Source organism: Trachypithecus francoisi, unplaced genomic scaffold (assembly GCF_009764315.1).
Source record: "Trachypithecus francoisi isolate TF-2019V2 unplaced genomic scaffold, Tfra_2.0 Contig01461, whole genome shotgun sequence".
Classification (NCBI taxonomy): Eukaryota; Metazoa; Chordata; class Mammalia; order Primates; family Cercopithecidae; genus Trachypithecus; species Trachypithecus francoisi.
This window is the reverse complement of record NW_022681433.1, coordinates 18,514,029-18,540,056: the sequence shown is the minus strand read 5'-3', so window position 1 is coordinate 18,540,056 and position 26,028 is coordinate 18,514,029. Positions and strand designations below refer to the sequence as shown.

The 26,028-nt window shown below is 40.5% G+C and overlaps 1 protein-coding gene across 4 annotated transcripts in view; it reads right to left on the bottom strand.

Moving 5' to 3' along the window:
• Positions 1 to 26,028, bottom strand: part of WASF3 (WASP family member 3) — a 136,361-nt gene that overhangs the window by 64,499 nt on the left and 45,834 nt on the right. For 3 of the 4 annotated variants that reach the window (XM_033237112.1, XM_033237137.1, XM_033237118.1), the window contains exon 2: positions 11,248 to 11,344. The exons of the other annotated variant lie outside the window; for it this stretch is intronic. The gene's annotated coding sequence lies outside the window, so the exon portion shown is untranslated. The remainder of the gene's footprint in view (positions 1 to 11,247; positions 11,345 to 26,028) is intronic. 4 annotated transcript variants of the gene reach the window in all.

Genomic DNA, 26,028 nt, shown 5'->3' with positions numbered 1-26,028 from the left:
GAAATGAATTTGCATGTTCTTCTAGCAGGCCATTACTAAGGTAGATTGAGTCAACCTAGTTAGGGTTTGAGGGAGATGGCTGCTATTGTTATCTGATACACCAAGCATCAAAAGCCCCTAGCCATGGGCTGCTGTCTTGTGCCTAGTGTGCTAGATTTTTTTCAGTGTTCCTGGCCTACCCTGTAGTTCCTTGACATTTATACCACAAAAGTGACACAAATTCCTCTTTACATTCTTGCTCTCTGGAGATGACTGCTACTGCTATGTTCCTAGGTGCTAGGCTCCTTGCTCTCCCTGGCCCAGCCTAAATTTTAGGAATTATCCATATACCTGGACCTCAGAGTGGGGCCTTCTCAGGATCTGTGCCTCTCTTCTCCAAGGCAACTAAACTCTGCCTGACATTTGTCCCTGTCTTGGGCATGAAAGAGTTCCTATCCCTGATGCAGCAGAAACAGAACTTTGCTTTGCATCAGTGAAAGATCACGAGCCTAAGAGGCTGTCCTGCTTTTGCTATTACGCTTTGTCCCAGAAGCAGAGGATCTTGCTGGTTATAGGGCAGGAAAGAGGGCTTCCTAGACCTCTGCCAGAAGTAGATCTTTGCTGAGTCCCATGGGCTAGAGGTTTTGTTGCCCTCCTGGGAACTCTGTCATAGGAGAGAAGGCTGTGGGGAAGCAGGTGTTACATCATGCCTGTCTCCCAGTGGCAGCTGAGATTACCTCCCGTGGGACAGCACAATCAGAAGAGGTTCTGTCTAGTCTCCAGGCTTGCTCGTAAGCTGTCTTAACAGTACCCAGTGGAGGGCTATCGAAAACAGCTTATGAATAAGTGTAACCTTCCCCTTGTATCTGGGGTACCTGGTTATTCTGAACTGATGCATGATCCCATATTCAACCTTAAGAATGCATTACAATTTTTGCTGAATTCTTCTTCTGCACTTCTATGGTGGTTACCTGTTCCCCCTGTGCTCCGCTAAATGTGAAACAGTTCAAGTGTCCTGTCTACTCTCAGACGGGCTTGTCACTGTTTGCGATTTAAGAAAAGTGATTGCTTTGTAGATCATCTGGCCTTTCTTCTTTCTTAAAATAGAAGCAATGTTCTCTTATATCCTAACTGGAAAAGAAACCCCACCTCCACAGTAAGAACAAGGACAATGTATCAGCTTCTTCTTTTGTTAAGACATTGAGCTGGTAACTATTTTCACAAAAAAAGAAAGTAACAGTAAACAGAATTTTTTTTTTTTTTTTGAGATGGAGTCTCGCTTTGTCTCCCAGGCCGCAGTGCAGTGGTGCGATCTTGGCTCACTGTAACCTCCGTCTTCCAGGTTCAAGTGATTCTTCTGCCTCAGCTTCCCGAGTAGCTGGGATTACAGGCGCCCACCACCACAAGGGCCTAAGTAAACTGATATTCTTGATGAGTGAACATATGAGCACATGCTTAAGAACTTCGGTGTGCAGACCCCAAAGTGAGCAGACTATTTTGGAAAAAAAAGACCACCACCACTGTATTAACATGGCTAACAGCTTTCATGCATAGAATATACTGTAATGGGGCATATAAATTCAACCGAACCCCACAACTGTGATCATTCCCCACTGCAGTAAGGGTTCATGGGATGTAGAGTAACATGTTAACTGCATTAAGTCTTTATTACATATTTTAAAACTATATTACTGGTAGTTAGAGGTAGTTGACTCTACAAAATTAACTGAATAGATTTTGTGGATTTCTTTTTCCACTATGCAGCCACTAAAGGCTGACCTTTGAGCTTTCAGAACAACCACAGTTTGCAGAACCTGACAGTGTTTAATGATTCTCTCTTCTAGTCCTTATGTGCTGGTAACCTTTGCTCTGACTGCTGTATGCCAGGTAATTAGAGCACAGTGCATGATAGCACTAAAACATGTGGCACAGACTATATTATACACACAAAACTAAACGTGTGTATACTGCAGATGTTTGGCTTTTTAACCATGTTTTACTTGTATGTATGAGTTTTGCCCTCAGAATGAAAGTGACCCAAGCAAAAGTAGCCAGGGCCCATAGAGTAGAGTGACACAATGCTGGCCCAAGCCCTGCCTCTGACCTTTCCCCTCAGTGTGCCCTTTTCATTCTGAAGGACCAGGGCTACGTCTGCCTGCCTCCACTTTACAGCACTCTGCTTGGAGTCAAGTGCCTACTGACAACTCCCAAAAGACACTCACGAACATAACATTCCCACCGCCAAATTCCCTTTAGGAAGGGCCCCGGCTTCCTAAACTCCTCACTTGGCACACTGCCTTCCGGAGCCACACTGTTTCTTTTTAAAGCTTTATTAAAAGTTGTGATTTGCAGGGAGGGAAGGAAGAAAGACCACAAAAAATTCAATCAACCGCATTTCACTGGGACAAATGTTCACACTTCGCTCTTTGAAACGTGGTCTGTATGTTTCCATAGGCTGGGAGACAAAGAGGTACAGGGAAGCAGCAGTGGACTAGGACTTGGGGAACAGGGGTTCTAGTCCAAGTTCTGCCACTAACACTACACGACTCTGCGCAAGTTTCTTCATCAGGGTGGGCCTCAGTTTCTTCTCCTGCAGAACAGATTTGCTCTCCTGGGTTCCCTCCAGCTCTGATATGCTTTCCCTTTCAGTGAGACACTCAGATGGCTTTCAGAAACTACCATATCGGGTTCACCTACTCTCCAAACATGCAGTGTGTTTTCATGATGCTTTAGCTAGTGGAAATGCAAAAACTGAACAAACAAAATAAAACAAACTCCCTTCCTCAAGATGCTAATGGCTTAGTGGCAGAGACAGGCATATAAATAAAGTTACAACACAGTGTGACAAGCACTACATTAAAGGTATGTCTCATTCCTGGAAATTAAAACACAACTAGAAAGACTCCATTCTCAGTGGGGAATGGGGAGATGCCACGGCATCACGGACCCCCAGCATCCTGCTCGGCATAGGGAAGCTATTCAACAGGCGTCTGAGGATGGAAGAGTGAAGCTCTCACACAAGGCTTAGAAGCAGCATTCCACCATTTTAAAACATCACTTGGCTTTTGCTATACAGCCTCAACAACTAAATAATAAGTCTCCCAGAGAAAGGCAACTTTGTGTCTATGGAATAATGTAATGAAACACCTTTGTCAAGTACCTATTTTTAGAGGACATTCTGGGACACACTTTGTCTTTCAAGGGCCACAAAATGGCACCTAAAGACCCTCCAGGTGGAAGCTAACATGGTTCTAACTGAAAAGGCAAGGATTCGAAGTCTAGGTCGAGATTTCTCTCCACTGGGGTTTTCACCATTAGCTCCTGTCTTGTAGTTTCTCTGCTGTGGGGAGAAACTTCGGAGTAAAAGTGAGGAACAACATATCATGGGTGGGGATACCGAGGTGGTGTGAGAGCCTGTGAAGATCAAGACTTTGGTCTCCCCTGTTCTTCTCTTCTAGCCATGGACAGGGTAAAGGCGGCTCTGAAAAAAACTGCTGTTCTACAACTTACCGCCTTCTACATATCTATACTTCAATTAATTTTTATGCTCTGTGTTACGTTCATTTCAGTTCAGACTTTTTAAAGTTAAGTAAGTTACTATATTCCTATTAGATATACAGTATTTTTAAATATACCCATATTTTATTTCTAAGTCCCTTTAGGCCATGGTGTCCATTTAACTAGATACTCAGAACATGTGGTACTGAAGAATACATTTAATATTTGAACCTACATCTGTTTTATAGTCCTTTATTATGCATAAAAACTTATTCTCATGCACATTACTAACCGAGGAACCTCCGAGATGCTTTGACCAGGAGCTATTTTCCTTCCCTGTTTTGACCAGCCAGATAAAATCAGCTACTAACTTTTTAAGATAAATGGAACCTTGGAGATCTAGCATAACTTTATTTTACAATCAAACATCAAGACAAAGAGACCCAAAATCTCCTGCATCCTGGAGTAGACACTAGAATCTCGGTCTCTTAATTCCATTGGTGCTCTGCCCACCACACCCCACTTGTAAACACTTCCTGCAGGTCCCATTTATAAATACGCCAATAAGCCAAGGCTACTTCATTTCCGTGTCTTACTAGGATAAAAAGGCAGCCAAGGAGGGGAAAGTTGTCTGTTTTGGTATCCAAGGAATCTTTGACTTCTAATACTATGCTTCTATTCATTCTTTTTCCCTCTATCCCAGCAGGTCCCTCCCCATTCTTAACCCTCTAAGCACCTGATTATTTGTGATGCAGAGTCAGCTCTGACCAAAAAGGAAGGAAGTGGTTTACATTTCCAAGGTTCCTTTTATATTGGATTTTATTATCTTATTAAACAGATGGTTTTGTCTGGTCCTTCAACTCCTGACACTACCTTGTTGCTGACTGCATGCATAAACTTCAGACCCCCTATCTTATTCGGTTTTGTATTTTTGATATACATGACTTTTTAATAACATGACTGACCTTTGGTTAACCACTGAATTGACCCAGATATTTGTATCCATCCCACTTTCCTGGCCAAGGATGCGATCCATCCACATCTCTGCAGACCGTGATTCAGTACGACATCTGGTAAGTCAAATTCCATCTGATGTCTGACAGGAAGCTGTGTGCATAAGACTAGAATATATACCCAGCCTCCAAGGAGACTTACAGAAATGCTGCTGCGGGTAAACTAAGGAAAACAGCAGTTTAAGGTGATATTTCAGACAAGGAAGAACAACAATCTCCATTTCCTTGATTTGGGATTAAATGTAATCTACTTTCCATTTAAGGCTGCAGCATATGCTAAGCATATTTCTCCATTAAAATCAGACAAGCAGGTTGTGTATGGCATGTGTGTATGTGCATAACCTTAAGCTCATTTATAGGAAATCCTTTCAAAAGTTATATAATTTGAAATGGAAGATTAAAGAAATAGAATCCAATAAACAGAGTACCTAGACTAGGCCTCTCCTTTGTTTCAAATCCACAGAAATGATGAAAAAGATGTACATTCAAAATATGTGCAACAATACTACAGGATTACAAATGATAGATAACCTCCAAAGTTGAAAGGCAACAGGATGAGATTAAAGGAAGAAACCACAAGCCAAAAATATGACAGGAAGGACTGTGGCCATGAGATGTGTGGTTGGAGAACCATAATGAAAAGATCTAGGCAATTTACATCAGAGAAATACAAATGGCAGCCAATCATCAAATTGTCCTTCGAAAGAACTGTATCTAATAAAACCAGGAATATGCCTACTATTGACCCTAGCACTTCCATCTCTTATTCTGAGAAACATTCTCACTTGTGCACAAGAATTCATGTACAAGAATGTTCACAGCAGCAGTATGACATAGAGATAAACTGAAAATGACTACCAATGGGGAAAGGCAGCTGTTAAAAGAAACAAAATAAATATATATATGGAGTGACCTCCAAAACATAGCAATGAATGAAAAATACAAAGTTCAGAATTACAGCATGCCATTTAGTAAAAAGTACTATGTAGTCCTACACATACATGAGAGAGATGGGGCGGGGGTCGGGGGTGGGAGATAGAAGGAGAGGGAGAAGGAAGAAGGAGAGGAGAGAGAGAGAGAAGGGAAGAAAAAGAGAGGAGAGAGATAAAGAGTGTGAGAGAGAGAGAAAGAAAGACAGAGAAGGAAACATCTCTAATTCATAATAATGGATTGGGTGGAGGAACAGAGCTGAGACTCAAAAGGTACTTTAATTGCAAATGTGTTGCAAGTTTTAAAAAGACATATATATTCAGGTGTTATTTGCATAATCAGTATTTTGATTTCGTGCAAACAACTAGAAGATACTGGATATAACAATAGCAAACCATCACAGGAAAAAACTAATAAAGTCAGCAATGGACAAGAAAGGATTACTTTTTTTAACAAAAAGAAGGCACTAATAGTGATTATGGCCTTCCAAATAATCACAGTAAGTGTTAATGGGTGAACTCACTATTATTGGCTAAGACTTTGCATTAGTCTGTTTTCACACTGCTATGAAGATACTACCGAGACTGGGTAATTTAGAAAGGAAAGAGGTTTAATTGACTCACAGTTTCACATGACTGGGGAGGCCTCAGGAACTTACAAACATGGTGGAAGGCAAAGGGGAAGCAAGGCACCTTCTTCACAAGGCAGCAGGAGGGAGAATGAACGCAGGAGGAACTACAAACACTTACAAAACCATCAGATGTCTTCAGAACTCACGGTCACAAGAACATCCTGGGGGAGACGGCCCCCAGGATTCAATCACCTCCACCTGGTCTCTCCCTTGACATGCGGGGATTATGGGGATTATGACTCAAGCTGAGATTTTGGGTGGGGACACAGCCAAACCACTTATAGAATGTGCCAAGCACTGTTCAGAATTTTACATATATTAACTCATTTAATTCTTATAACATGAGATAGAAACCATTAATATTTCCATTGTACAGGGAAGAAACAGGATAATAGCTAAGTAAACTGGACAGACACCACACGGCCAGTTTATGCAGTGCTTGAATTCAACCCCAGGCAGCCTGGACTCAATCCATGTCCTTACCACTCCACAAACAGCCGCCACTGAACAAAGCAACACACAAACTGAGTTGCTTGGGTTTTGTAAGATAAATATTCAAGAATACATCTAAAATGAAATAACTAGGAGTGATAAAAATGAAAAGATTAAAAATATACACCAGGCTGCCGGGCGCGGTGGCTCACGCCTGTAATCCCAGCACTTTGGGAGGCCGAGGCGGGCAGATCACAAGGTCAGGAGATCAAGACCATGGTGAAACCCCGTCTCTACTAAAAATACAAAAAAATTAGCCGGGCGCGGTTGCGGGCGCCTGTAGTCCCAGCTACTCAGGAGGCTGAGGCAGGAGAATGGCGTGAACCCGGGAGGCGGAGCTTGCAGTGAGCTGAGATCCGGCCACAGCACTCCAGCCTGGGCGGCTGAGCGAGACTCCGCCTCAAAAAAAAAAAAAAAAAATATACACCAGGCAAATGCTAACAACAAAAGGGAGTCAGGGTCTAAGACACAAGAGAAACTCAAGGTGAAGGCAACAAAAACAGATGGAGGTGAAGACACATACCATATTCAATTGGTAAAAAAAACCATTAAAAATGATAATTATGAACTTTTATTATCCTTTTGTAGAAGACCCAACACACTTTTCTCAGAAACCAACAAAGACCAAGATTTGAATAATACAATTAACAAGTGTTAATTGATAGTTTTTTTAAACATTATACATAAATGTGAGAATGCACACTAAAAAAAAAAAAAAAGGAAAAGTCGTAAGAAAAAAGCTATGAATTAGGTCACACAGAAAAGTTAACCACAATCACACAGAAAATTACAATCACACAGCACAATACAATTCAATTAGAAATGAACACGTAAAAATCAAGGGATACTGGTAAATTGTCTTCAGCATTTTCATCACTGAATCAGTATGGCCCTGTTCTGGCTTCTGACCTTGAGTATGTCAGGTGAGTCCTTTGCACCCCAGGGATGCCGAGTCAATACTCATGACAATTGGAATGGCAGCTCTCCAGCCTCCAGAAATAAAGAGCTGACCATTCCAGCCATGCAAACATATTCACTAATTAGGGGTCTTCTGTCCTGAAGGGCGGGGGAAACCACCTCACAGGTATTGAACTCACGTACAGCCCCGAAAAAAGAGAATACAAACTGAGTGCCCTGCCAGAACACGGAAGAAAAGGAAGAGGATGACAAAGAGTAACTACTTTTGTGGGGGGTTGGGGAAAGTGCGAAAAATACAAACAAGAAATAATCCCATATGGCTCCCAAAAATTTCATTCTGGGGTAAAAAGGAAAAAAATGCTATTAAAATGAAAAAAAGTACAAATCATATGTCTGATAAAGATCTGATACAGAATATATAAGGAACTCTTGAAACTCCATAATAAAGTATCCAATTTCTTAAAATGGGCACAAGATTTGAAAAGACACTTCACTAAAGAAGTTATGCAGATGGCAAGCAAGCACATGAAAAATGCTCAACAGCATTAGTCATTAAGGAGAGGCAAATTAAAACCGCAGGAGATGTGACTGCACACTGATGAGAATGGCTACACCTAAACAAGACTGCCGTACAAGAGTGCTGATGAGAACATGGATAAACTGGAACTATCAGCCACTGCTCAAGAGAAATAAAATCATCTTTGGAAAATGGTTTGCAAGTTTCTTAAAAAGTTAAACATACACTTATCACATGATCCAGCCATTCTACTCCTAGGTATTTACCCAAAAGAAATAAAAGCATATGCCCATATAAAGACTTGTATATGAATGTTCATGCAGCTTTATTTGTAACAGCCAAAAACTAGAAACAACCCAAGTGTCCATTAGCAGGTGAATGGATAAACAAATTGCATTACATCCCTATAGTGAGGTACTATTCAATGGTAACATGGAATGAACTACTGATACATGCAACAACAGAGATGCATCTCTATTTATGCGGAATGAAAGCCAGACAAAAAGACTACATACTGTATTATTCTATTTACATAACATTCTAGGAAACATAAACTAATCTATAGGGACAGAAAGCAGACCAGCGGTTACGCGAGGGCAGGAGAGAAACAAAAGGGAAAGATGACCAAGGGCCACGAGGAAACAACGATCACCAGTTTAACTACATTGATGGTTTCATGGGTGTAGACATATTTCAAATTACACATTTTAAATAAGCATAGTTTACTGTATGTCCACCATTCCTCAATAAAGCAGTTTCAAAATGAATCTGTGGGCCAGGCAAGGTGGCTCACACCTGTAATTCCAGCACTTTGGGAAGCAGAGGCAGGTGAATCACGAGGTCAGGAGATTGAGACCAGCCTGGCTAACATGGTGAAACCCTGTCTCTATTAAAAATACAAAAATCAGCTGGGCATGGTGGCACGTACCTGTAATCCCAGCTACTTGGGAGGCCGAGGCAGGAGAATCGCTTGAACCAGGGAGTCAGAGGTTGCAATGAGCCGAGATCACGGCACTGTACACCAGCCTGGCGACACAGGGAGACTCTGTCTCAAAAAACAAACAAACAAACAAACAAAAACGAATCTGTGGAGACAGATAATCTGAGTATGAAAAAGTAGGAGATCACCGAATGTTTATTTAATATGTACATTCTAACATGAAGGTCAAGTAAAAATAAGTCGACTGTTAGCCACCACACAGGACTAAATATCAAGATAAAAGAAATAAGAGAGGAAAGACACATTTAGCAACCAGACGGGTATAGCTCCAAAACAGAACTTAATAACAGGCCACCTCTGATGGGCATAATACAAACACCAACGGAAATGCCTAAGAAAAGTACTCCTCCTAGAGAATTCCCTCATCAAAGAGAATCTGCTTCACCAAGCTAATCCGAGTGTGCCACCTTCAACAGTCTGAACACAGACAGCGCTTCTTCAAAAGGCCTGGAAATGTAGCGCGGCAGTCAAACAAGCAGATGGCATGGCAAGCAGAAGCCCCAAGTTCTTCAAGAGCTGAGGCCTCCATAAGCCTCCAGTCCTTATTTTAAATATGAAAGCAGTAATATCTTCCTGGTTATCTCAAAAGGCTGTGGTGAGATGACGTACCTGAAAGCCCCCAAAAAACTATACAGCGGAACACAAATACTAAAACAAATGCTTGCCTGACAAGAAAATGTAACTATCTCCCCTCTTCACATTAATTGGATAGGAAGCAAAAGAAGCCATTTATCAGAACTACAATCAGCCTGTAACCCACCATGACATACAGGAAAAGCCTAAAAGCCATTTAACTTTTATTTTCTAATATAAGCATTTAACACTATAAATTTCCCCTTAAAGTAGTGCTTTAGGTGCATCACATACATTCTGATACATTACGCTTTCATTTTCATTCAATTCAAAGTATTTTGCCTTGTAAGCTCCTCTTTAACCATGGGTTTTCAGGATGTGATCATTAATTTCAAAATATTTTGGAATTTCTTGGGTATCTGATACTGATTTCTAGCTTAATTAAACGTGGTCAGAGAACACAGATATATTCCTGAAAAATTACCTGTAAAGTGAAAGTATGGAAATCAAGTTCAAATTTCCTGTGGTAAATTAATACGTAATGATATACCCAAGGTCAAGGCAAGCTAGGATTAGAGATCAATCTTCCAACTTCTAATTCTGGTATAACAGCCTTTCTTCTACCTTTCAATACCATCTTAAAGCCAAAAGACGTGTTATTCTCTCCCTATCCTTCCAAAAGAAAAAAGAAAGAGAAGGAAAATTCCATATACATCCTCTCAGTTGATTTTTACAATTCCATAAATCAGGCAAGATAGATGATAGTATTCTGCACATGAGGAAAGTGAAGCTCAAAGAAATAACTTGCCCTAGTAGTCTGCCATGTCTCATTACTCCTCAATTACCCCTTAAAATTAGAGCAAGACAGCTCACTGAAATCCATAAATAATTCAAAAACCTCATTTTAGCCACTATCATGATCACCACCACCTCAGTTCAGAATAAATTACAGTAAAACTGACTAGGTTTGTTTTTGGGTTTTTGGGTTTTCTTGAGACGGAGTCATGCTCAGTCGCCCAGGCTGGAATGCAGTGGCATGATCTCAGCTCACTGCAAGCTCCGCCTTCTGGGTTCACACCATTCTCTTGCCTCAGCCTCCCAAGTATCTGGGACTACAGGCACGTGCCACCACGCCCGGCTAATTTTTTTGTATTTTTAGTAGAGACGGGGTTTCATTGTGTTAGCCAGGATTGTCACGATCTCCTGACCTCATGATTCACCCGCCTCGGCCTCCCAAAATGCTGGAATTACAGGCATGAGCCACCGGCCATCTGACTAGGTTTAACTTTTTAAATCTTGACTTCTCATATCCATTCATTATTAGCAAGATTCAGATAACAAAGAACTGGTTAAATTCCAGGAAAGAAAAAGTAAATGGGCAAAAATAGAGGGAGGAAAATTGAGATCTCAGCTTAATAAGTCATAAACTACATAATCATGTTTTTCACACAAAAAAATTAATATGGAAATGAATATATCAAGTTTTTTTCTCTTTCAATGTCCTAAACTATTGATTAGGATCTAAAACTCTGAAATATTACCTGCGGTTAATATTTATATATTAAAGCATATTAATATTAAATATTTAATATTCAAAAATATTAAAATATTTTATGCTATTTCTATTTCTAATTAAATTTCTAAACTATGTTACAGGAATTAAATGGCTTTACGGGTAAAAGGCACACACTCTTACCATATAATCATTGACGATGGGTTGCAGAAATTCCCCTCAAGTAGCATCACCACTTTGGCTCAGTTATCAGTAAGAGTAACAGCAATCAAAACTAAAACTATAAAGAAAAGGAAAAAAGAATTAATTACCAGTAGGCAAAATGCATTCAAGTCTTCAAGAAAGTCTTAAATTCAAATTTCACATTTCAACAATTTCAAGGGAGCGCTAATCCCTGAACTAGTTCTTTTTTAATTATTTTAAGTAAGAAGCTAATAAGGTGTGTGAAATCCTGTATAATTCCAACCCCCTATTCTGGAAAAACCTCTGAAATTAACTTCAAGGACTCACAGTAAATAATAGCCAAAAGGCAGAAAAACAAAAAGTCAAGTTTAAGTGTATTCAACTAAACTACTCAATTCATTTACTCAACAACATATATATTTTAGGTTTTGTTACTGCCTACAGACTGAATCAAATAATAGTAATCATTCACATAAGAACTGTATCTAATAAGAGCATTTGTATCAATTGCCCCTAACAATATTCAAATTCAATAAAAGTCTTGGTGATCATTTCATAAACATTCTAACAGTAGGTGCAAGGATAAAATAGTAACAGATTTAATAACTGCCAAATAGACCTTAGAACGTGTTTCCAGGACACTGGACATTAACAGCAAGGCTACAGAGCAAACTGATGAATGTTGTATACCAATGTGCTAGAGCTATGAGGTAACCAGAAGCATGATATAGTTTCCTACTCAGAATTACGGTCTACTTGGGAAGAACACATACAAAAAGATTTTAGTGAACAGGCATCCATTCACTCAGCAAGAGTGTACCACGCATCCTGTAGAAGTCAGCCCCTCTTTCAACACTGAACACACAAAAATGAGTAAGAAAGTGCCGGTTTGTGAAGGTACTCAGTCTTGTGAGAGTAACAAATAAATGCAGATAATTTTAATACAACAAAGTAGATGCAAGAAAGCAAGAGAACAGTGCCCCAGAAGTGGGGTGGCATGCAGCTTCAGGAAAGTCAAACAAGGGTGGGAAGTGTCAATCTTGGGAAAGGAGGTCCAGGCATGAGAAAGCAGAAATTGTGCCATTTCATTATGGAAGAAAAGCAACTTTGAGTCTACTAAAAGGAATTATCTGGACCTGCATGAATTCTATGTAGGCCAGTAGATTCTAAGAACTCACATAGTTAAGACCGCAACCATCCTTTTAACAGTACAAAAAAAAAAAAACCAGAATGATCATTCAACGATACTCTATTTTATACATCCTAGTTTACTGATTTAAAACTCAAGCAGCATACGATTTTCTTCTCTTTCTTCGGAGCAGCTGTACAGCATGCTCTTGATGCTGAGTAAAAGAGAAAAGTGAGCTTTTTCCTAAGTACTTTGCATAAGTGATCACCTTATTTCCAAATACAGAAAATTATCCCTGGGTTTAGATTATCCAGGCCTAATTTTACCTCTACTAGATCAGCTGATTCGACTTGATGATTTTGAGGGTAACCAGCACTATACATTTCACTTAAGAGATGGTTATATCCAGCTAACTGTGCCTAAGGACAAGGAAGATGTCCAACATCATACGTATTTCCCGGATGACCACTTCTGTTTAAGAATCACATGTTAACTCTTCCTTTGTGAAACACAATTATGAATTTTTCCATTTGTGTGAAAGGCTTATCATTTTTGTTATTAGCTATTATTTGGTAAATGCTTTACTCAGGTCTAAGCATAGAGCTAACACCTCATATACATTTAACTTAGTCCTCACAGGCAGGTAATATCTCCATTTAAAAATGAAGAAATTAGGATCAAAAAGTGAGTTGTTGAGGATCACACAGGTAGGAAAAAAAGGAGTCAGGATGAGTCTGACTAGAAAGTAACTGTTCTTGCCAGGCACGGTGTGGCTCACACCTGTAATCCCAGCACTTTGGAAGGCTGAAGTGGGTGGATCATGAGCCCAGGAGTTTGAGACCAGCTTAGGCAACATGGCAAAACCCTGTCTCTACTAAATAAATAAATAAATAAGTAATATCTACATTGGATTGTCTCCTTCTGGACACGGACACATGCATTTTTCCTTGCTGCTGAGCTGCTAACATTTCTAACATAAGTCAGGAACCATAAAAGTCTTGAAGAATTCACTAGACTTTGTTAATACGTAGTCTCATTTGACAGTGGAGAGCATATCAGTAACTCCTTTGAAGTCACAGGTTAAGGCTGCTAAGTGGAAACACAGCACCTTTAGTAAGAGGTACAATACTGGCCAGAACAGGGAAGCATGCTTCTATACAACACCATCACTCCAATTCTGTTTCTGTCCATGGCTACACTCTGAATAGTGCTGACAGTGCTCTCCCGTGGCTACTGTCCAGAAATAGAATTGCCCTGTAACTTCCTACCTCTGGCCCTGCATCCGTTACGCTCCCCCTGACACAAATGCCCTCCTGTCATCTAGTTTCCAGGTATCCAAAGGTCTCTTGCCTTCAAACTGCAACCTGCTATGGCCTCCATCCACCCATGCCTTTATCTGCTCAATAAACACATATATATGTAGTTATGTGTCAGTCACTATGCCTGCCCCTCCCCCTGGAAAAACCAAAGCCCAATCCTGGACTCCCAAGAACCTCTCAGTCCACCAGAAGAAAAGTCTGTAAACAAGCAGGTAGCAATCCGTGGGGCCAGCGCACTGACAGGTGTATGTGGGGGATGCACAGAGCACAAGGGAGAAGGTGGCTACAGCTGGAGGAGCAGCAGCAGGGACAGCTTCACAAGGCTAGTCACTGAATTTAAGCCGTAATTCAGAAGACAGGTGATGAAGACCTAAACTAAGACAAGGGAGGATTCTTTAAACGGAACACATCTGACAGACATCGGTCTTGGGAGATGAAGTGGATGGGGATGCTGACTCCCCTGGAGTCAAGGAGTACTCTGAGGTAGCGCTGTCCAAATGAATGTTCTGCAGCGATAGAAATGTTCTATACAGTCACAGTGTCCCACAGGGCAGCCTCCAGCCACATGGAGTGCTGGATCCAGCTTGAAATGTGCTAATGTGAGTAAGGAACTCAATATTTTACTTCATTTTAACGAATGTTCATTTAAATAGTAACATGCGGCTAGTGGCTACTATGTTGGACAGTACTCTTCTAAGATTTTTGGCTTGAGATAGTTGTACTGAAGGTGTTATTACCAACATCTGGGAAAAGAAATACTGCAAAGAAAAGCATATAGACACTCAAATATTTGAATAAATAAGCAAATCACTGACTACAGGAACAAACTGGGTAATCTTTAAGGACCTCTCGCTGCTAAAATCCCATCACAGATGTACTTATCCTTGTTCACTCAGGTTCCAAATAATGACCTCAATATGGCAGCAACAAAATATAATCCTGCTGTCTCTCTAGGCTTAAGTATTAAAATACTACTACTAAATAAAAATTCTTTATACCATTCAGGGAAAAAAGAAAAATGACATCATGAAACCACTGGAAGTCACAATTTAGAGAATAATCACAGACCGAAGTCAAGCCAGGAAAAATAACTGCCTAGTAAAAAAAAAAATGTCTTTTTTCAAAAAGAAGAGGGAAAGGGGAGGAGGGGACCACGCAGCATTATGACAGCCAACACAAGCGCAGGTAATTTCCAATACATTTAGACCATTCACCTCGTCAGCAGCTCACTTCACATTCGGGTTTTTCTCTGTAGTCTGATGAGAGAAATGACAGAGTTTATCTCATGAAATACCTAATTTTGTACTACAGGGCATTTTACAAGGTCAATGATAATAACATTTTCCCTAGTAATACGCCCTTTAATCTTACTTATCCACGACATCCAAAATCAATATGAAATACAGAATTCTGCTACATGAAAACACTTAACCTGAGAACAGGTTGTATCTAAATGACTCACTGTTAATCTACCAATATTATCCTAATCTGATTGTATTTGGATTTACTATTTTAGTCCCTGACATGTCTTATACGCCTCCAAATTCTAGTTTTCCAGAAATGAGAAGCTAGCTCGAGATATAGCTCTATTTCACCACTTCTTTTTCCAGCCCTACCTCTTAAGCCAGGCTGAAATTCTATGTTCTTTTCACTTCTATCGACGAGATCACATCACCAATGTTTTTAACTATTCACATATAACATTCTATTTATGAGATTGCAAGACACTATAGAAATGTAACCACTTCTAGCTTCAGAGAAATATATCTCATAAGAATGTCAAGTATGAATTTTTTAGCAAAAAGCCTGCATCTAGCATAACAAGACAGCAATCTTTGTGTTTCTCCTCTTTCTTGTTCTCTGGTTGACTATCTGAGCTTCGATACCCCACTGCTACAACACTTCCACATCTTTTGAAGTCAGAGCCAGCATGAACATATTTTAGCTGGCCCACCATACAGTTCAACACATAACTGACCTGTTACAGAAAGTGAGGCAAAAACAATGTCAAGTAGTAAGGTCTTTGCCCCCAAAAAGTTTACCTGGTGGGGAAGAGTAAACAAACACAAATAAATACAAAACAAGTAGCAGAAGAGATACTGCTGTAAGTTAAAACAAAAATAACATTAGCTGACATTCACTGAACACCTATGTGTATCACATTCTCAGCTAGGTACATTTTAATTTCAATAAAACTATATTAATTATACTAAAAGAGAGCAAATGAAGAGAAATTCTCCCAGTTTTGAGTACTTTATTCACTCAAAAATTACTTATCACAGACGTAAACACAAGAATCATAAGATAATAGTTTATTTCCCTTCCATTTAGTGAACAATAACTGCCTAGTAAAACACAAAGAAAAAGGAACCAATTCCTGATATGACATTGTAAAGATCCATGAGTGGCCCACACCTCTGGGCTAATAGTCCCTGGCCAGAGAACCTGATAGCCCGCCAACGATCTGGGCCACATCAACCGCTCATCCATTCATTCAAGCATTTACTACTGTTCAACACAGTTTAATGGGGACAAGAGGCAGGGAACATTACTTTGGACTGAGTCCCTGTACTAGGGCCTAGTAGACTAGACCAAACCAGAATGGAGTCACTTGTGGTAACTGCCACTTAAACTGAACTCAGCTGGGTACAGTGGCTCATGCCTGTAATCCCAGCATTTTGGCAGGCCTAGCTAGGATTCTCTCTTAAGCCTAGGAGTTTGAGACCAGCTTGGGCAATGCATGGAGACCTCATCTCTACAAATAATTTAAAAATCAGCTAGGCATGGTGGCACACTCCTGTGGTCCCATCTACTCAGGAGGCTGAAGCAGGAGGATCACCTGAGCCCAGGAGGCTGACGCTGCAGTGAGTGAGCTGAGATCACTCCACAGCACTCCAGTCTGGGCGACAGAGCAAGACCCTGTTTCCAAAAAACAAAACAAACAAACAAAACAAACAAAAAAAAAAAACTGCTCTGAAACAAGCCAGTTTTCTATTTAAAACAAAAAAAACTAAGAGATTCATGGCAACCAATCAGAAGTGGCCCAGTTTACTTGAGCTGAGATAATAAGAAAGTTTCCTCCATTTTAATCCTATAAGGAAAGTAATTCTGAAATAACAAATCTGCTGTTCATTCTTTATTTCTGCTTTCTTCAGCCTTTTTCTGCCTATACAGCCACGCTCCTCTCCTCAGCTCACTGCAACACCCATCCTGTTTCATAGAATGAGGTACAATTTAATGCTAGAATCACAAATAAAAGCCAATTCGATCTTTATTTTTAATTAGATTTTTAATTTGCCTTTTGACACTAGCCCACTATTATGCATTAGAAATATAACTATGAATCACACAAACGTAAAGCTATGTGTTATGCCAAAAAATACCACACCACAAGCTAAAAAGTGTTAAGTGAAAAGAGAGACATAGGAACCCTCCCTACCATCTGCAAGGTATACGGCCCAAGACACTCAGCAGATGCCTGAAACTGTGGATAGTACCAAACCCTGTATACTAAGTTTTCTCCTATACATACATACCTATGATAACTTACTTTATAAATTAGGCACATTTAATTTATAAATTAGGCACAGTAAGACTAACAATAACTCAAAATAGAACAATTATACCAATATACTGTAATAAAAGTCACATGAATGTGGTCTCTCTCTCATGTGTAGGCACAAAATATCTTAATATTTTCAGACCACAGGTGACTGCCAGTAACTGAAACTGTGGTAAGTGAAACCTCGGATACGGGGGACTACTGAGCATGCAAAGTGCTATGACAGAAGACTGGTTCCAGCTGCAGTAAACAAGAGAGAACAGTGACACCAAGAGACTCATTTCTGTCCTTTGAGATGCAAAGAGTATACAAAGTCAATGTGAAGATAAACTCTTAACACCATCTAAATATTGCACTATGAGAGGCAGTCGAAGGGCCAGGGCAGTGGCTCACACCTGTAATCCTAGCCTTTTGGGAAGCTGAGGGAGGAGGATTGCTTGAGCCCAGGAGTTTGGCACCAGCCCAGGCAACAGGGCAAAACCAGTCTCTAAAAAAAAAATTAGCTGGGCATGGTGACGCACACCTGTAGTCCCAGCTGCTCAGGAGGCTGAGGTGGGAGGATCGCTTGAGCTTGGGAGGTCAAGCCTGCAGTGAGCTACAATCACACCACTGCATTCCAGCCTGGGTAACAGAGTGAGATCCTGTCCCCGCCACACACACACACACACACACACACACACAGAAAGGAAAAAAGAGACCTAGTCAAACAGTTCCAGATGCAGAACTTGCTCCTGAGATAAAGTGTGTGTGTATCAACCTGTCCGTCTCCTGTGAGGCTACAGAAAACTCTGAGCAGTTTATTTAAACCTAAGTTTCCCTAACTACACAAATCAGACTGTGAGAATTCAATGAGCTAACCCATGGGAAGAGCTGTCTGCCTCATTTAACAAGCAATAAAGAGCACCCATCACTGTTACTGCAGGTGCCGCACTAGCAGCCTGGACAATCCACCAGAGCTGGGAGCATGTCCACGGCATCTCAGTACCAAGCCCGGGGTTTCACACAGAAAGGAGTTCATGGCAACCTCTCAATCAATGTGGATTCAGAACAAAACAAATAATGAAACAAATGAGCAAACAAAAACCTAAAACCAGAATGATTTAAGTTCAAATTCAGTCCTACTCTTAAATTTGCCTAGTTATTCATTACCACAACAAAAAGTGCGGAACTACTAGAAATCAAAAAATTTAAGAAGTTGAAAATGGTTAGAAATCCATAGTAAATATAATTGGTTTTCAAAGGAAAACTCGATTATCTAATCCTATGATGTTTCTGCCTACATGTGACAGTTAAGCTTCGTTTTTAATGTACACCGTAGACAGGTCTGGCCCCGGGCAACCACCTGTGGATCCTAATACTTTGATCCCTAACTCCATTCTTCACTGTGACAAATCTTTTTAATTCCAGCACTTGGCACAATACTTGGCACATAGACAACACTGAAAAACATTTGTCAAAGAAGTGATTTTTTCCCCAAATGCAGAGATTTAAAAGAAAAACAATGCATCTTCCTAACCTACTTCAACTAGAAAAGCTGGACTTGCCCCGTATTTACTGACGCTGAGTTGGCTCTGTGATCACCACGTTTAAGTGCCACACAAGCATAAAGCATGAGAATTTGAATCAACAGTTGTTTCAATTCCACCAAACAGTTAATGAGCTTCTTTGTGATGGGCATAAAAGATAAGAACTTTCTCATGATAAAATAAGGCTTCCAGTTTGAGGAAAGATTGTTGACTAGAACCAAGAAGCTGTTCAGCAACATTCTGAATAATCTACCATCATTAAATACAAATGTGGACTGGTACCAAGGGCATCATTAAGCAGTTTTCTTTAGCAATACTCAGAAGCAGTCTGAGAACTGGAGGAAACCAGGGGTCAGCAGGATAGCTGGACAGAGGGGCAGAGGTCCTGAGGGTGGAAGCACTGACCAGAAGGAACGGCCCGAGGACAGGAAAGACAGGGAGAGGCCAAAGGACCCTGGCGCCTCTGTCCAGGACTGTGCAGGGAACACGGATGCAACAAGGTCACCAGTTAGGAAATAACAGGATTCCAGAATTTTTAAAACTCCCCTGTTCTTAAAAAAGTGGGACACGGTGTCCTTGGCTGATCTTTTGGCACTTTCTATTGCTCTTGACCCCACAAAGATTACGAAAACAGTGGCTTCCAGGGAGGCCCTTGAGATGACAGTTTAAACCTTGAAACAAATCCAACCCAAGTAAAAAGATTTTCTTGCCCAAACTACTTTGTATTTTTCTCGGCTTTAATTACTGAACCCTATAACTAGAATTCATCCCTGATTCAAAGAGATGCTAAAAATAGCCTGTTTCAGAATGTAGAATGAGAAGCATCGTGTAATTTTGCTACTAAATGGACTCCTTTTTTTTTTTTTATAGCTCAGTAACTTACTCTTCAAATACATTTCTTTTTATCAACCAAAAAAATGCAAAGCACTTCGGATGCACATTAAACAGTAATTTTCAATACTAATTATGTATTTGTAAGTTTATAAGTGAAATCTCAGGCATACACCAACCTTACTTAAAAACAGCCTCCTGACTCTTTCCCTCTAATCATGACCTTCATTAAACAGCTTTGATTGCAAAGAGTACCACCTCATTTACATATGATGAATGAGTTAAAACAAAGCTCTTATCCAACAGGCTCCCCACTGCAACTGGCAATTTATTAATAACAACTTACATCTGAATCCACAGTGCCATTTACAAAGGGCCTTCACATAAATCATCTCATGTATGATTTCCTACAACCTTGACACCTGCAAGTTAGGAATTAGTTTAACTATCTTGCAAATCAGGAAACAGTCTTATAGAATGACTCATCCAAAAAAAATCACACAGTAAATACAGGTGAAAGACACACTTACCTACATCGATCTCACCTAAGTTTCAAGGTTGATTCCAAACTCCACTCCTTCTATGACTGACTCTATCTTCTTCACTACGGTTTCAGGACCACCCCAACCCAGCTAGTTCACCGCATCCTCCAACTCCAACAGAACTCACTAGGAGTATAACCAATGTGAAACCCAACACATGCTACTTTCCACTGGGATTTACCTTCAGAGACCTATGTTCTGTTTTCTCAACTCAATCAGAAGCCCTTGTATTTACATATACATTAAACTACTGTTTATGATGCCACCTAAGAATCATCTAGTAAACAAATGTCTTTCTTTCCCTAATTTCAGCAACCAAACCAGGGCATTACCCTTAGCTTTGGCCCCACCATCCTGTCTCCAACCAGAAAATCCTTAAAGCTGTTCATAGGCCATCATAAATAAGTATAAAAGAGGTTTCCCTTTTTTAAAGTTTTTTACAAACATTTTTAGTAGAGAGACACAGGGTCTCACTGTGTTGCCCAGGCTGGTTTCAAACTCTGGCCTCAAGTGATCCTCCTGCCTCAGCCTCCCAAATGCCAAGATTATAGGTGTGAACCACCATGCACAGCCCAAAAGAGGTTTTCTTAACTGTGCTTAAAGTTGCCTTACATCCTTTACTGGTTTGAGACTCTGCCTTTCTCCCATGCCTATATCCCATCCCTGGTCTCTGACTTCGTATTGCCTCCTGAGCACCTGCTCAACTGACCAACTAGTTATTTGTGTTTTTACTTCCTTGATTTGATCTACCTTGATTCCTGAATATTCACCAGGTTCCTGTTCAGGTGCTGGAACACCTTTAACTCCCAGCCTCACCTTGCTCTCTGAATCCAGATTTTCTAATCTGTCCTCATATTAACTACAGTCCAACCCTACAAAAGGTACCACCCAGGCCCCAACACAAGATGCTGTTGAGCCTTCTACAACTGGCCAGAAGGATAGTGCTGTCTTTTTTACCTTCAGCTTATTCCTGGAGCGCTGCACTTCCACAGCTGTTTCGGGAGAAAGACAAATTTAACAGAGGTACCAACAGCAATTACTCTTACCTCCCCATGGGCCCTTATTTCCTTCTTCTTCAAGCTCAAGACTTAAAAATCAGGTGACAAATATCCTGGGCTAAAATACCACACAGTCAGCAATCTGTTGGATACCAATGGGTTAGATCATAACCAAATCAGGATTTCCACTTAGTTTCATTGAATGTGTTGAGTCTTACATTTGGACAAAGAAAATAATGAAAATCATTACATAAGTGCATAAAATACACAGCAAATCTGTATATTATCAAATAGAAATAGCAAGATGTAAATACTGCATTGCAGAGGTTTTTTTTTTCATTATTACCATGACAATTTTTAAATACTCGAAAATCAAACTATATTTCAAAATTACCTCTATAACACCAAACCTGACATAAAGATTTCATGTGTAATTCAGCAAATAACTTCAGTTTTTCTTTTTCTCTCTCTGAGGATGAAGCATAATAGTGGCCACTATAACAAAGAGATTCATAAACTTGTACCCACAGGGGATCCTGTGTGTTCAAACAAGACTGACAAACACAGCAATCACATTTTACAACATGTCTACATTCAAAGCCCCTGAGCCTCTAGTCAAAACCTAACTCACACTATATCTACAGTAATCAGGGAACTAAATGGCCCACCTTCGTGCCACAAGAATACTACAATTTATGAGAGAAGATACAAGGAAAAAATGACCTCCTAGAAATAAATGTAAAAATTCAGTCACCTAAGTAACTCATTATTGCCAAAAACATTTCTAGCATCAAATTCTATCTCCAATTAATTAAGTAGCAGTAATCATTTAATCAGTGGCATCCAATATAATCCTGTAGGAAACATTTTCTGAAGCCCAGAGGCTGCATGGTAAAGGGGAAAGATCAGAGGTATGGGGTCAGAGATCTGAGTTCCACCCTGGAACTACCATCGAAAAGCTCTGGACCTTGGAAGAGTTATTACTGTTTGAGTCTCAAGCTCCCCTTTTATAAAAATAAAGCTAATCATACCTCCCCTTAAAATGTGATGGGGAGGATGAAGTCTTATGGGCAAAGAACATAGCAAGGTAGCAGAGGCATTTAATAAATGGGAGCTATTATTTCTAGACAACTAAAAGCAAAACATGCTCCCTGTGGGCAGACAAGCACAATCATCACAATCTGGCAGCTTTACTCAGCCCACTCTTGGCAAAAAGGAAGTGTGGATATCTTTGCGTTTGTGTATACAGATGACAGGCCACATCCTCACTCTTTAAGGTTATGGTGGCAGCACTGATCCGTCTCCAAATGACAAAATTCATGCTTGAGGCCAGTGACCAATGTATCAAATATCCCTGAACCAGCACCTCTTTGTTTCCTATAAACAAAGATAATAATGGCCAATGTACTCACTGAAAGGGTACAGGAATGTAGATATTCCAAACAGTAGATATCCTGATATTTGAAATCCTCATGTTTGTTTAAGTAAAGCTTCATTAGATTTCATAGAGTTTTCTGTTAATAACTTGAATTCTGCATAAAATGCCAGCTGAATCTGTCAACCCTGAAGGTAGGAGGGTACCAAGATCCAGATTCTGCCCCTATTCTCTCCATCATCCACTATCATCCATATTCCAGTGACAGGACGCTTCTTTCAAAGTCTAGAAGAGACCTAAGGAAGGCCTCATCTTTGTAGAACCTTTGAGCACAGGAATAATGATTCAATGACTGTAAAACTCCACATACAAAGTAAACTGAAGAAATTAAAGTGGTAATAAATCTATACACAGCAACAGTCAACAGAATTAAAATTAAAGCACTCCAGCAAATTACATCTACAGTATTATCTTCTCCCCTCAAAACTGCTGAGATAAATGGAATTCCATGGAAATCTCCTAAAATAAATGCTACGTAATTCACATACCAAATACACAGAGATTAAGTACCATTTTTATCAATCTGCTTAAAATTAATGACCTCAAATCTTAATACAAAAGTAATCAGTAATTTTTAAAATACATCTGAAAGCAAGTGAATGTTATTGCACCTAAAAGTGTTGAAAATACATTACATAAACCCACAAAACCATGAGATTTCAACACAGCATGGCTCTATCTACTATATAACCTATAAATCTAAGCATTTTCAACCTAAGAGAACCAAATTGCTAATCATCTCTACCCTGCCACAATGAAAGCAATCACCCCCACTATATACCACATTCCTACAACTACTATGGAAAGGAGGAAAGACAGAAGTGGAGAGGTGGAGAGAGGATGTGCAGGGAACAGGCATTAACATTCTACAGTGCTGCAACAGTGTTTCTTCTTGGAGGTAATAAGTAATGCAGAGCGGATGCTCCCGTTGGTCTTTTGGAGATGAATCCAACACAAGGAGATTAAGTCATGAAAGAGGAGCTAAAACATCTGGCCTCCAATACTAACCAATCAACAGCAGAACAGACAGACATCCCAGCTCCCGTGAGCACTGTGAAACATCTTACTAAATACACCTTTTTACTCAGGATTTGTATCTGAATTCTCTGCTGGGATGAAAAGCCAACCAGGATTGTCTCTGCCCTGACATGAGAGCATCTAGAAAGGAAAAAATGAGAAGCAATGTACTTCACTGCTACTGAGCCTGCCAGGCTGAGCCAGAACTCTGCTTTACGTTCTTAGCCTCTCACTTAGTCCTCACAGCAACCCTAGCAAGTAGGAACTATTAATATCCCCATTTTACAAACAAGGGAACTAAGAAACAGAGAAGTGAAGTGGCTTGCGCCAGGTCACACAGTACATAATAGAGTTGAGAGTCAAACCTAGAAAACCTGTTTTCAGAGACAATGCTTTTAAACACTAGCCTTCTCTTCTTTTATTTGAAATGAAATACAATCTTGTGTAAAGACTACTCAGGAAATGTAAAGTCATCATGTACCCATCCCACTCACCTTACTGCCCACTCTACCATTAAAGGTAAATCTCAAAATCTTTCCTACAGTAATCCCAGACAAACCATTCAAGCCCTGGAAAGTTTACTGTGTACTTCTGCATCATTTCATCTTCGGAGCCCAAAGAGGATGATAGAAGTGGGTGTTACAACCTCCAATTAACAAAGGAATACTTTCAGAGAGTAAATGAACATGACTACAAAGCTCTAAGTGGCAAAGCCAAGGTTTGAACTCCTCAGTCCACTTAGAAATGATGGGTGCTGACAAGTTTATGGGTGCAGCACACCAACATGGCATAAGTATACATATGTAACAAACCTGCACGTTATGCACATGTACCCTAGAACTTAAAAAAAAAAAAAAAAAAGAAATGATGCCTTTTGGCAATATTTTATCCACTGTCTCAATGAATCAAATCTCATGGGACGACTGTAAGCTCCATTCTATAACATTACACAGAGACAATTCGCCCCAGGATTTACAAAGTGTGGAGAGAACACAAAGAAACCTACGGGAAGTAAATACCAGATATCAAGAAGGCCTTTGCAGGCAAAGTAGTCATCCATAGCTGTTTTCATCTGTGGCAAAGTGGTGGAAAGACAAAGAATCTGCCAGTAGATAGGGGTAAGAAGATACTAGCTGAACTGTTAACAAACATTAATGTCTCCATGTGAGCTGAAATGAAGATCAGAATCTCCAGGAGCCCCAAAACACAGCATATCTGCATTCACTTGCCAGCTCTTTCCTGTGGGCCTTAATCAAACACACATGGGTGGTGCACAAGGCGCTAGGGCAGGAGAGCTGAGACAGCCCCTAAGTCAGGCACTTGTGAAGTCCCTAGATGCAGCGTAGCAGCCTGACACCAGGAGGAAGGCAAGTAAGGGGACAGAAATCAGCTTTTACCGTTTCTACTAAAAATACAATAAATTAGCCGGGGGTGGTGGCGGACACCTGTAATCCCAGCTTCACCAGAGGCTGAGGCAGGAGAACTGCTTGAACCCAGGAGGAAGAGGCTGCTATGAGTCAAGATCAGCCACTGCACTCCAGTCCGGGTGACAGAGCAAGACTCCGTCTCAAAAAAAAAAGAAAAGAAAAGAAGAGCAGGGCAGGCCAGGCACGGCGGCGCACACCTATAATCCCAGCACTTTGGGAGATCGAGACGGGTGATCACCCGAGGTCAGGAGTTCAAGACCAACATGGAGAAGTCCCATCTCTACTAAAAATACAAAAATGAGCCAGGCACGGTGGCATGCACCTGTAATCCCAGCTACCCACGAGGCTGAGGCAGGAGAAGCGTTTGAACCCTGCAGACGGAGGATGCAGTGAGCCAAGATCGTGCCAGTGCACTCCAGTCCGGGTGACAGAGTAAGACTCTGTCTCAAAATATAAATAATAATAAATAAAATAAAAAAGAGCAGGGCAAAGAGATACCTTCTAAGGAGCCGAAAGCCACGGAGAGTATAACTAACTCTCCAGTGTCCAGAAAGGCTAGCAGCCAAGCTATAAAACAAAGAGAAATCTCCCACCGTTCAGAAAAGTTGGCAGCTTGGCTCTGAGGCATAAAGAGATCTCCAAGATCTTACTGGGGTTCGGAGTGAAAACTGCCAAAAACAAATTCGTGATCCCACTCTCAAACTATGTGAATCCAACGGTAAACTGACTCTAATGCTACTTCCAAGCCCAGGTCCAGCTCAGTCCCCACATTAACAGTGTGACAAAAGGAAGAGCAAGTCCTTTGCCGGGACAGATATTCCTCAGTCTACATTGTTCCTAATGTCCAGCACACAATAAAAAATCATGGGGCCAGGCACGGTGGCTCATGCCTGTAACCCCAGCACTTTGGGAGGCCCAGGCAGGTGGATCACTTGAAGCCAGGGGTTCGAGACCAGCCTGGCCAACACGGCAAAGCCCCACCTCTACTAAAAATA